The 13,552-nt window shown below is 36.1% G+C and overlaps 1 long non-coding RNA gene across 1 annotated transcript in view; it reads right to left on the bottom strand.

The window, feature by feature from the left end:
* Positions 1-11,079, bottom strand: part of LOC131381429 (uncharacterized) — an 83,484-nt gene extending 72,405 nt beyond the window's left edge. Inside the window, exons 1-2 of the long non-coding RNA XR_009210199.1 lie at positions 10,984-11,079; positions 10,152-10,214 (exon numbers count right to left, since the gene is read on the bottom strand). This is a non-coding gene — a long non-coding RNA (uncharacterized LOC131381429). The remainder of the gene's footprint in view (positions 1-10,151; positions 10,215-10,983) is intronic.
* Positions 11,080-13,552: the final 2,473 nt, after the last annotated feature.

The raw sequence follows: 13,552 nt of genomic DNA on the forward strand, positions 1-13,552 counted from the left end.
GGAAAATTGTGATGATTATCTTCCACTGCACCTGTGTTGATGTGTTTCTGAGAGATGATTTTACCAGGATTGTATGCCAGTGTAGGGAATGAGTTCTAAGTGGAATTTCTGTTTAAATGTTACAGTACCCATCTGGAAATTCAGGTGGCTCATAACACATATGAAATTGAATCTGTTAATTTAAATTAACTTTACAGAGAATGTTCTCCCGTCACCTAGGCTCCAATTTCCAAAGAATTATTTCTGAACCAGGAAGATGGCAATTTGAGTTACTTTGTATCTTTATCCACTGAAATTGAATCTGAATTAACTTGCAGATAACAGCTCACTATTGCTAACCTGATGATTTCAAAGTTGAACATGAACCGTACAGTGGAGAATTATTTCTTAAATTGCCCTAAAATAAACTAGACAGCAGGAACACATTTGGGCTAAATTTACTCTCATTACCTTAAAATAAGAAAGAAAAATTGAGGCTCATGTTACATACTATTATTGACTTGTTGAAGCTAATGTTTTCTTTTATGTACCATCAACCACACTTGCCAAAAGGATTAGTAGGGGAATGCAAACTGTTCTGTTTTCCTGCATCTTGGACTGAGTTCAGAAGGAAAGGATAGAGGGAGAATTCACAGGGAAGCATACTTGTCTAAGAACTCACAGGAAAAATCAATAAGGATAGTCTTCCTTCCCGGACCTCCTCAGTCAGTAAATATTGATTAAATGAAGCAGAGTATTGAGCATTATGTTAGGGCCAAGAAATTAGCTAGTACCAGGAAAATGGAGAACTATGGTGGTAAGAACAGTAGGACAAGAATGGACTCGAGTTGTGTGAACATACAGGAATCAAAAGAATGACACACCCTTGATAAAGACAAGCAAGAAATCTAGGTGACTAAAGAAGAAGCAAATAATTAAAATTTAAAGTAACTAGAAATCAGAAAGTCAGAGAAACAGATAAACAAATCCTAGAAAAAAAATCATGACCCAAAACAGGGAAATACGTAGAACAAGTACATCACAACAAAAGAGGAGACACCTGTATGTCCACTGTATGCCATAAATCATCTTAATGTTTTCAGAACATAGTAGGTATGTAATAAATATGTGTTGTTTAGAATTAAATCCTGATTAATTTTAAGAGTGTCCTTGTTACTGAGGGGTTGAGGATCAAATACAGTTTCCGGCTTCTCTTAAAACCTGTGAAGAGTGAAAGAAAGATTTTGACAAAGCTATTACATTCAGATGCACCTATAAAATGTACTAAAAAAGAGTCTAGATTAGGAGAGATATGCTTCGGTTCCTAGATACATATGACTTTAGGATTTCTGTGCTGGCTTCCTCAAAAATAGTCTTTGTGTGCATACACATTTGAATATTTATCCGTGCATCTACCCACTATTGCCAGGTAGCGCAATTCACCAAGAGATACAGATGCTACTCCTACCTCTAATGTAGGCTGGATCTTGTCTTTGAATACACTTGTCCTTTCTCCCTCACTAGTAATTGAGAGAGGAAAAGAATATCTCCAAAGTTTTGCACAAATATTGGAGGGATTTCCTGAAACAGCATTGGGGACATAATACTTCAGCTCTATGCCTAAATAAATAAAAAGATAAATAAATAAAGCATCCTTTTTCTCAATATGTTAGCAAGAGAAGTAGATGTTATTGAGAATGTCATAGAGGTATAGGCAAGAGAAGTCATAGAAGTCACACTTCACAGAATATACTTAAAATGAATCCTCATTCAGACATCACAGCTGTTCATTCAAAGGCCTGCTCTGGCTGCCAGCCATCTCACCTGTTCTGCCTTTGTCTCTACAAACTTCTAATTGTTTCTAATGTTCCCAGCAGTTCTGCTCCACCCCTTGTGTACTCCATTGTGTAAAGACATCCAAGAAGATAGCTGTCGCCCCACTTTAATTTATAAACTAGCTCACTATCTTGTATTATTAAAAAAATTTCTTAGGAAACTTACCTCTCATCTAAAGTAGCTAATAAACTTTGGTACTTACCAAAGAAAACACTTCTCTTTCTATAGGGGATTTTGTTGCTTAGAAAATAGACTTTTCTTATTTACAGAAATATGTATAAGCATTTCATATTTAAATAATTTCTATTTACAATTTGATGAAATAATACAGAGTTTGTATATATCATTTCCCTAGGCTTTTCAATTATTAACATCTTACATCAGCAAAGTACAATGGCCAAAATCAATAAATGAAAAACTGATAGAGGACTGGTTACTAAATTTTGTACTTTATAAAATTATACTGAATTTTATAATTGAGGCCCATAGCAGGAGTTCTCAAATGCTGCATGATACAGGCTGGAAGTTGAAAACTCTCCAGGCAGAGTGGTCTGGATCTCTCTTGGAATTGGCTTTACTTATCCCTTCTTCTAATTTAGAGATGAGTCCTGAGTGTTATTCACTGACTTTATACAACAATTTACCGGGTTTTTTTATTAGAATTGTGAACAGGCTTCTTGTTACTTTAATCCAGTTCTTTGTAAACAATATTTAACAAAAATTTCTCAAATTATGTGTTGTGTATCCTTGCCCACTTTTTAAATGACAAAACTATTTCCCATTTTTATTTTTTTGACAAATCAGCTAATTTCTGGGAAGTGATTTTACAAGTTTGGACTTTTCAAGAAGCCCTCCCATTAGTATTTTGTTGGTGATCCCTGCTATTCCTCGTATCCATTCCAAGGCCCAGGTGTACTGCACCCAACTCCATATTTTACACGAGATGTACAATATTCCTCTCAAAGGTGAATTATCCACGTAATTAAAATATTTTACAGCACTCATTCCTGAAGGAAGAGTAGCAGATTGTGAGCACGGAAAGTGAGAGGGAACAGGTTGAACTGGGGATGGACATAGGAGAAAATCCCACACTTACAACACCTAGGAGTCATGTCAGTGTACCATTTACACCGAGTGTCAATAAACTGTGAAACTAGAATAAACCTAATTTCCTCCTAAATACCTCAAAAAATATGAAAAAAGAGATCAGAAAAAAAAAAATCTTTGGACGTAAGAGTGACTATCAGAATCTCCAAAGAAAGGCAAAGGAACCTGTGGTGGGTACCTTCTTCCAATATAAGAATGTGATTTTCTTTAATCATGGCAATTAAAGGTTACTCTTAACAATGGAAGTATCTTAATCTCATTTATCATATATACAAGAGGATGAAGATCTCAGTTATTTTAAATCTGCTAGAAAGAATCAAAGAGCAAATAGAATTTCAATGGTGCATAAACAGAAACTGAATAAATAGCTGTTTAAATGTTTCACACCCAAAATAAGTTGTTTTTATATGCCTATGTTTTACCCTTTTGTAAAGACCACATATTGATGAATAGATAAACAAACTCATTAAAAACCTTCTATTTTTATAGCAATACCTCTTCTTCCTTGTCTGATTTTTGTTGGAAAATTCGTTTTACAATGTAAGGTCTAACAATGACAACTTATGAAATCAGCTTATTGTCCTAAGCAGTAAAATCAACAAATAAAGCTTAGCATTGTTTTTCTAATGAAGAGCTTGTTACTGCTTGTCAATTAAATAATCACCGTGCCTCTTTTTACACACTGATATAGAAGCTTTGTTGTCTTGGCCTATTAATACCGAGAACCTGAGAAAATGTAATACTCTGAATGATATGCAAATATTTTCAATGTTTTCTAAATTACCCACTGCAATCTTTGGCTAAAGGTGAATAGAATCTGGTAATTATTTTTATTGATATGTATGTTCATATTGCAAGTATTATTTTCAAAGGTTAATTATTTACATAACCTCTCTGAGTTATAGCTCCCCCTGACTTGAAATTTATCTCAGCATAGCTTAAATTAAAAAAAAAACTAAACTGCTTTTCCTTTGCATTTGAAAGTTATGGATAATTAGAAAGAAAGCAACTGGAAATTTACTCAATTTTTCATGAATATATAATACGTAGTCTTAAAATATTTAATTGTATTTCAGAATTTCACTCTGTTTTGTAAATAATAAAATGTCACACAAACTTGAAAAGAAATAACTCATTCAAAGCATACAATACATGCAATTTGTATTACTATGTGTTAAGAGTCTACCTATAAGAAATCCTAAGATACTCTTTGATTTTAAAATTATAATTTAGTTATTGTTTTTGTCAATTTGTGTTATTACAACAGAATATCTGATACCAGGTAATTTATAAAGAACAAAGATTTTTTTCTAACATTTCTAGAGGCTGATAAGTTCAAGGTTAAGTTGCTGGCATCTGGTGAGAACCTTCTTGTTGTGTCAACCCATGGTGGAAGGCAGATGATCAAGACGGCACAAGCAAGAGAGAGAAGCAAGAGGAGGCCAAACTCACTTTTATAACAAGCCCAATCTTGAGAAACTACCTTACTAGTGATATAGCAACATTAATCCACCCATGTCCTACTCACTTTTTATTAGGTGCCCTGTACCAACATGTTGCATTGGGGATTAAGTTTTCAACACATGAACTTTGGGGAACACATTCAAACTATAGCATTCTACCCCTGGCCACCAAAATTCATGTCTTCTCAGAGTGCAAAATACATTCATTCCATCTCAGTAGCTCCAAAAGTCTTAAATCTTTCCTGCATTAAATCAAAAGTCCAATGTACAAAGTCTCATCTAAATCAGGATATGTGTGAGAGTTAATATAGAAATCTCTTCACCTGTAAGTTTGTTAAATCAAAACAACTTATCTACTTTCAAAATACCACTGCAGGACAGGCACAGGACAGACATTCACATTCCAGTGGAGAGAAATACTCAAAAGGAAGAGATAACTGGCGCCAAGTAAATCCAAAACCCAACAGGGCAAAAAAACATGAAATCTTAAAGCTGAAGAATGGTCTCCTTTGACTCCTTGGAGGGTGGGTCTCTAAGGTCTCAGGGAGCAACAACCCTTTGGCTTTGCTGGGCTAAGCCTGCACAGCTCTCATGGGTTGGGGTCTTATGCCTGCAGCTCTCCCAGAAGGTATTTCGTGCTGGTAGCTCTGCAGTTCTAGGGTCTCAGTGGTAACCTCACTCTCATAGTTCCACTAGGAATTGCCTGAGTGTGAATTCTCTGCAGTGGCTTTGCCTCTGTTGTGTGTTCTTGCCCGGGTCCCCAAGCCATCCTCAACATCCTTTGAAATCTAGGTAGAGAGCACCATGACCTCACAGCCCACACACTCTGCATGCCTACAGAGTCAGCACAATGTGGATGTCACCACGACTGCCTTCTATGTATTTTAATCCCTTTAGCAAATGGTTGATGGCCACACCCTTAGTATTTTCTCCTGAACACACTTTTTTATTCTTTATGGGGCCAGGCTGAGAGTTTTCCAAATCTTTTTGTTCTGCTTCCCTTTTCATTATAAATTCCATCTATAAATTGATTTATCTTTTCTTACGTTACTGAACGTGGTCAAAAGAAGCCATGAGGTACTTTGAATGTTTTGCTACCTAGATATTTCTTCTGTCTGATACCCTAGTTCATCACTGCTAAGTTCTGTCTTCCATAAAGACCTAGGACTTAGACACAGTTCTGACAATCTCTTTGCAACTTTGTTGAAAGGATGGCCTTTACTCCAGTTTCCAGTGCCATGTTCTTCATTTCCATCTCAGACCACATCAGAGTGGCTTTTACTGTCCCTATTTTAACCAACATTCTGATCTTGACTACTTAAGAAATTCCTAAATAGTTTTAGTCTCTCTCTACAGCTCCTGTCTTTTTCTGAGCCCTCACCAGAGTTGTCTTTAATGCATCATTCTTAGTAATGTAAGCATTCTCTAGCCTGTGCCTCCAAATTCTTCTAATCTTTACCCATTACATGGTTCCAAAACTGCTTCCACATTTTTAGGTATTAGTTATAGCAACAGTCCCAACTCTTAGTACCATTATTTTTTTTTTTTTAGTTCATTTTGTGCTGCTATAACAGAATACCAGAGACCAGGTAACTTATAAAGATCAGAAATGTATTTCCTATAGAGATTGGAAAATTCAAGATCAAGGGATCTATATCTGGCCAGGGCCTTCTTGCTGACTCTTCCCCTGGTGGAAGGGCAAGACAGTGTGAGCAAGAGAAAGATAGCAAAAGGGTGTTGAACCAGCTTTCATAGCAAAAGCACTCTTGCAACAACAAACTCACAACTGTGATAATAACACTAATCCATTCATGCCCTAATCACCTTTTATCAGGCTATACCTCCCAACACTGTTGCATTGGGGATATGTTTCAAACACATGAACTTTAGGGGACACATTCAAACCATAGCATTTATGATTTGTTTTAGGATAGTGATCATGTTCCCTTCATGTGGTAGATTGACTCTAGGCCTCCCATGAACCCCACTTCTTGGTATTATTATTCTTTGTGTTATTCCCCTCCCATTGAATATGGATTATATCTATGACTTGCTTCTAACCAATGAAATATGGCAAAGGTGACAGAATGTCATTCCTGTGATGACCTCACATCATATAAAAATTTCATTTTAGTAATCTAAAAACTCTCAAATGTAATCTAGAGAGCCTCCTTTGTGTCTTTATAAAGTAAGCAACCATGTAGAAGAAACCAAAGTGTCAAGGAAATATGAATGGTCTCAAGGAGCTTGGAGTGGCTGGCCTCTAGAACCCAGCCAGCAAGAAGCAGGTGCTCTCAGTCCCATCACTTTAAGGAAATTAATTCTTGTATAAGGTGTAAGGAAGGGATCCAGTTTCAGCTTTCTACATATGGCTAGCCAGTTTTCCCAGCACCATTTATTTAATTTCCTTACACCTTATACAAAAATTAATTCAAGATGGATTAAAGACTTAAATGTTAGACCTAAAACCATTAAAATCCTACAAGAAAACCTAGGCAATATCATTCAGGCCATAGGCGTGGGCAAGGACTTCATGTCTAAAACACCAAAAGCAATGGCAACAAAAGCCAAAATTGACAAATGGGATCTCATTAAACTAAAGAGCTTCTGCACAGCAAAAGAAACTACCATCAGAGTGAACAGGCAACCTACAGAATGGGAGAAAATTTTTGCAACCTACTCATCTGACAAAGGGCTAATATCCAGAATCTACAATGAACTCAAACAAATTTACAAGAAAAAAACAAACAACCCCATCAAAAAGTGGGCAAAGGACATGAACAGACACTTCTCAAAAGAAGACATTTATGCAGCCAGAAAACACATGAAGAAATGCTCATCATCACTGGCCATCAGAGAAATGCAAATCAAAACCACAGTGAGATACCATCTCACACCAGTTAGAATGGCCATCATTAAAAAGTCAGGAAACAACAGGTGCTGGAGAGGATGTGGAGAAATAGGAACACTTTTACACTGTTGGTGGGACTGTAAACTAGTTCAACCATTGTGGAAGTCAGTGTGGCGATTCCTCAGGGATCTAGAACTAGAAATACCATTTGACCCAGCCATCCCATTACTGGGTATATACCCAAAGGACTATAAATCATGCTGCTATAAAGACACATGCACACGTATGTTTATTGTGGCACTATTCACAATAGCAAAGACTTGGAACCAACCCAAATGTCCAACAATGATAGACTGGATTAAGAAAATGTGGCACATATACACCATGGAATACTATGCAGCCATAAAAAATGATGAGTTCGTGTCCTTTGTAGGGACATGGATGAAACTGGAAAACATCATTCTCAGTAAACTATCGCAAGGACAAAAAACCAAACACCGCATGTTCTCACTCATAGGTGGGAATTGAACAATGAGAACTCATGGACACAGGAAGGGGAACATCACATTCCGGGTACTGTTGTGGGGTGGGGGGTGGGGGGGGCGGGGACAGCATTAGGAGATATACCTAATGCTAAATGACGAGCTAATGGGTGCAGGAAATCAACATGGCACATGGATACATATGTAACAAACCTGCACATTGTGCACATGTACCCTAAAACCTAAAGTATAATAAAAAAAAAAAAAAAGAAAAAAAAAAAAGGAAATTAATTCTGCTGACAACCCGAGTGAACTCAGAAATGGATTTTCCCCAGTTGAACTTCCAGATGTGAATACAGCCCAACTAACACCTTGAGAAGAAAGGATCCAGGAAGCTATGCCAGGACATCTAATTAACAAAAACTTTTAAATAATAAATGTGTCTTGCTTTGTGCCAATAAGGTTGTGTTAACTTGTTAGGTAACAATAGTAAAGGAATACACTTCATTTTTTCTATTAACTAAATAAAAATTTAAGCATCGAAAACTCAAAATCCAAAGTTTTATATTTGTACTTAGTTAAAATTATACGTAGAACAAACAGCAAATTAAACATGTGTTTTTATTTTAAGAAAACAAGTCCATGCCACCTACCAAGACTTTCCATATAACTTCAAACAACTCATGAGATATACTATTTCCTAAGAAGTTTTCCTGAATATATATGTACCTTAATAATTTTATAGTTTGAGTGAAATAAATATAGTTATTTAGTATTTTTCATTTAAAAAAATCTCTTAGTGTCATTAGGATATTTTCATTCAATTGCAATTTACTCTTTTTTCTATGAACCATATGCTAATATTTCTTGCCCATTTTTATTAAAAATTTATTATTTTCCTATCAATTTATGGAAACCACTTCTGTGTATACATATTTTACATAGATATGTAGTATAATAGTAACATACTATGAGTATATTACTAGAATTAATAAATTATATCTTACAAATGTTTAAAAACTTTTTTCTAATTTTCTGATTTGTGCTTTAACTTAGTTTTGAGTCTTGCTTCCTCTGGAGAAATCTTTAAATTAAATACAATCAAATCTGAAAACCTATGCCTCTATAGAAAGTTTCAGACAAGTATTTTATAAAACAACACTTATCATGTAGGTGTTTTACACTCTAATTTTTTCTTCTTAATTATTTCTTTAAACATGCTAAGAGGCTAAGAGTGACCCACTAAATTCATTTTCATAGTTTTGAAGTTATACCTTTGTTCTTATTCTTTCAGTTAATACTATACATATCTTTATATTAATTAAATTATTTTTATGTCATTACCTTTCCTCTCAAAATATTAAAAATAAAAACATTTGAATAATAAAAGGCCAATGCACACATTCCAGCTTGAGTTGATTGAGATTATGGTTCTATATTGTTTTTTATTTATATAAATTACATATGAGCGTTATTTATTCAGTGAATATCTTTATCAATGTGTGTCATGATTTTCATTATTCATTATTGCATGTATAATGACTAACCTATTATATTAAATCACTTTCCTTGTTTCTGAGATAAATATTTTATGTCCTCCTGATTACCTTACAGAGCTGATAAGATTATTAGATGATATAAAAAGATAGATGACTAGTGAATAATTATTTATCAGTTAACATTGTTTTCTATTTATGCCACTCCACAATTAATGAATCATTAATAATAATATGATATACAAACTGAGCTCTATACATCAAAAGATAACTTAAGATTTTTTCAAATTCCTACCCATTCTTACAAAAACATCCAGTAGGGTATAAGATGAAGACACCATAGAGACCAATGATGACAAAATCTAGTAAAGCTGAAGATGCCATAAAGTTTAGCTTCAACCAATATTCCATTCAAATATATGTACCTTTGAAAAACTTTAATGCTCTGTCCAAGGAGATATAAATGATATTACTTATTACAGCATTGTTCATAAGTATTATAAATTAGGAAAAATTTTACCAAAATGTGCACTAACAGAAGGAATACATTAAATAATTTTGTATATTTTTACTTGAAATAGAGCACTATAAACAAATGCTGTAGAACTATAAGTATTGTGTTAGTCAGGAATACACTAGCTGCTATTTACAATAGTTCTGATAACATAGAAATGTATTAATTTACTCACATAGCTAATGAAAAAGTTGGTATTTCTCATTAACTGTCAACTTTTCTCCAAGAAGTCATTTAGTGACCAAGGTTTTTTTATTTTCTGGTCTCACCATTTTCTAGGACCTTATCAAAACTTTACCCCGCACATTGAAATGAAATGATACCAGAGAGCATACTTGTTAGTTTAAATACTTGCACCAGAAATAGTTCATCATTTCCATTCACATATCATTATCTAGCATTTGATTACATAGCTACACTTACCCATGAAGAAGGCTAGGGAATAGAGTTCAGCTATGCGGATTCTATCCCAAGAAAACAGACTTTCTAAATAAAAAAAAAATAGTTTTTGTCATATGTATTGATATGCAAGACTCTTACAAACATAAAATTGAGTGAAGGAAGAACAAGTAAAAAATGATATGACTGATATAAAACAACTTATATAAAATTCAAATGCATGCCTTGTAAGCCATACAATGTTGAGGAAATATGCTTATGAAATAAAAATATGAAGAAATATATGGAAAGAATAAATCTCAAAACCAAGAGGGTAGGCATCGTGAGAGTATGGAAAGAGGGTATGTTTGGGGAGGGAGTACATAAGGACACAACTCTATTTATAATGTATTTCTTAAACTATGCGCATAAGCATACATTTTCATGACTGGAATATTTCAAAATACACGTTTTAAAGAATGTGGTAAACCATAGTTCTTTATGAGAGCAATATATAAGCCACATAAAGACAACTAGCTATCTAGGTTATCTCACAGGGAGGATTGTGTGGATAGGTGAAATGCTGGAATTGAGACTGAATAATGCTAATATATTTCAGAAGACTAGTACTTGCGTTTATATGAAAGAAGAGAATAGATTCATTTGTGTAATAAGGAACTACAGAATTTGGAACAAAATAAAGAACGAGGCTTATAAAAATCTACTTGCACATTCTCAGAAATGTTTCCTCTTTAAGCTGGGAAATGATATAAACTCTATGGTCTGTGCACTGAGACACGAGCAAATGTGCATGGGCTCTGATTAATTGAAGAAAAAGCCACACTGGATAGAAAAACAAGTAGAGTCACTTACTCACCCTGAAGTTAGCTAAGAAAGATCGAGGACTCTGATCAGCGTAATGAGAGTTTATTCGTTTAACTTCAGCTTTTCTTTGCTTAAGAATTAAGTTCTTATAAGGCCAGGCGCAGTGGCTCACGCCTGTAATCCGAGCACGTTGGGAGGCCGAGGCGGGTAGGTCACGAGGTCAGGAGAAAGAGACCAGCCAGGCCAATATGGTGAAATCTCGTCTCTACTAAAAATACAAAAATGAGCCGGGCGTGGTGGTGGGCGCCTGTAATCCCAGCTACTCGGGAGTCTGAGACAGGAGATTTGCTTGAACCTGGGAGGCGGAGGTTGCAGTGAGCTGAGATCACGCCACTGCACTCTAACCTGGGCGACAGAGCAAGACTGTCTCAAAAAAAAAAAAAAAAAAGAATTAAGTTCTTATAGTAAGAATGTCTTGTGTCTCCTAGTGGGCTACGTGTTATTTATTGTACTTTCTCCTGAAGTACTGATAATCTCACATTGGTAATTCTAACTTATGTTCTTCACAAGATATATAAATGCCTTTAAAATTACTTTAATGAACTAATTAACCTTTATTCTGTTCATTAGTGTGTTTGCAGATATGAAGCACATATCTGTACACTCAATGATTGCCAAATATTTAAGTTTAAATTATTTTGCCTTAAGGACAAAATATGACAAGATAAGCAATCTATGACTGTTTGCAATAATTGGAAATGAAAACAAATATTGATGTTTAAGCAATGAGAGCAGTAGATAATACTTACAAAAATTCAAAGGAGAGAGATCATTAAGAAAAACTTCATAGAGGAGAGCTGAGTTTTATATTGGGGCTTGTAGCCGATACTAGATTTCAGGGAAGAGACAGTGACAATTGTGCAGGTCATTTCATTGATATTTATTTAGAATATACTGTTATTGATAAAATTACAAATATCTATTATATGGAAAGACTGGCAGGTACAGAAAACTGTTCAATTCCTTCTTTATCATTTGAATCACCATATAGCTCTGTATTCTCTTTCCATACAATTTAAGAGGATTTCATTTAAAATTTATCTGTGAACATTATTTATTTCAACAAAGTTAATGTTGCGGGACTTTTCCTTAGTTCAGCTAAGGGGTTCTTTGTCCCATGACGGTGAAAATTCAGGCTCACAGACCATTTGAATAGTGAGTAAGACAGGGTTTTTTTCAATGAAAAGGAAAAAAAGTGACACAGGGACTCTGGCCTTGCCGCTAGATTGCACCCCGCCTAGCAGTTTGAATCCCTGGTTCTACACAAGAAGAGGAGGAGCCAGGCTCCATTCTGCTGCAAATGGCAGGTGAACTTCCCAAGGTTCCACCCCAGTGTGCAGGCCGGTTGGAGTTTTTCCAGGGACCCCCACTCACCTAGCTGTCTCATCCTCCGCTCTAAAGAAATAAATCTAACTTCCCTTAGATTAAGGTTAAGAACAAAGACCGATCTTAACTGCTTCCTGCAGAAAGGGGCGCTGTTTAGGGAGAAAGAGCAGTCAGATCTCCCTCAGAGGCCTATCTAAGGGTTCCTAGCAGAAGAGGCCATCATCAGACGCTCCAGTTGTATGACTGTTTGGAGTCTGATGGCCTGAAGGCAAGAACAGACAAACCGGGTTATTAGAAAACACGTATCAAAACGAAGCAAAGAGAGGTGCAAAGACAGCTCAAAAATTCCAAGGCCTTTGATCAGTTTGCACAGGGAGAGGGAGGCCAAAAGCCTGACTGTCAAAGAAACTGTACCCTTTTGCCAGCATGTTGGGCTTCTGGGTTTCCTTCCTCTGAGCCCAATCCTAAACCAACTAGTTTAAGGTTTGGGAAATTAACTCTTTCCAGTTTGGAGGATGCATCTGAGGGGAGTGTCTCATAGTACAGAGACACAATTACCTCTTAGTGAAGAGAGAACCAAGGAAAAGAAAGGAAAAATACGAAGACATTTTTTAAAGGAGTCCTGAGGGTTCAGAATGCATTTGAAAGGGGTGCAAACTAAAGATGAATGGCTACCCATCTAGAAAGAGGAAAGCAGGAATTGCTGGCTCCCTTTTCTTCCCAGCAGATACCCAGGGTACATGAGGGAGAGAAGGAAGAGCATCCTCTTTCTCTCTTCCACCCTTGCATCCCTGAGTTCCAGGGACTTGTCAGGTGCCACCATGGGTGCCAAAGCAGTTTGCACCCATGAAGCGGGGGGCCTAGGGGCTGAGAGTCATCTGCTCTTACCCACATACACTATCTCTTTTGCTGTCAGTAGCCTTGGAGTTCCCTAGACCACATGTATGTCATGGATACTAATGTGGCCTTTATCCATGAAACAGGAAGCTTCAGGTTGGCTTAATTAGCAGGAATCAGCCATGCTCACCTGCGCTGTGACAACCTCTGTTGTCATTTGCCTCTGGATCTTCCAGATCCAGTTTTCTTTCCTAGGGCTTTGACCCAAAGCTTGAAATTGAGTCTGGGACAAAAACGTGTCTCAAGGGGCATTGCATGGACTCCTTATTATAAGCCAAGTGCTAAGGTGAAACTGGTGAACTGAGTCTTCCTCCAACAAAGGAGAGAAAAGGATGTGA

Source organism: Hylobates moloch, unplaced genomic scaffold (genome assembly GCF_009828535.3).
Source record: "Hylobates moloch isolate HMO894 unplaced genomic scaffold, HMol_V3 SCAFFOLD_16, whole genome shotgun sequence".
NCBI lineage: Eukaryota > Metazoa > Chordata > Mammalia > Primates > Hylobatidae > Hylobates > Hylobates moloch.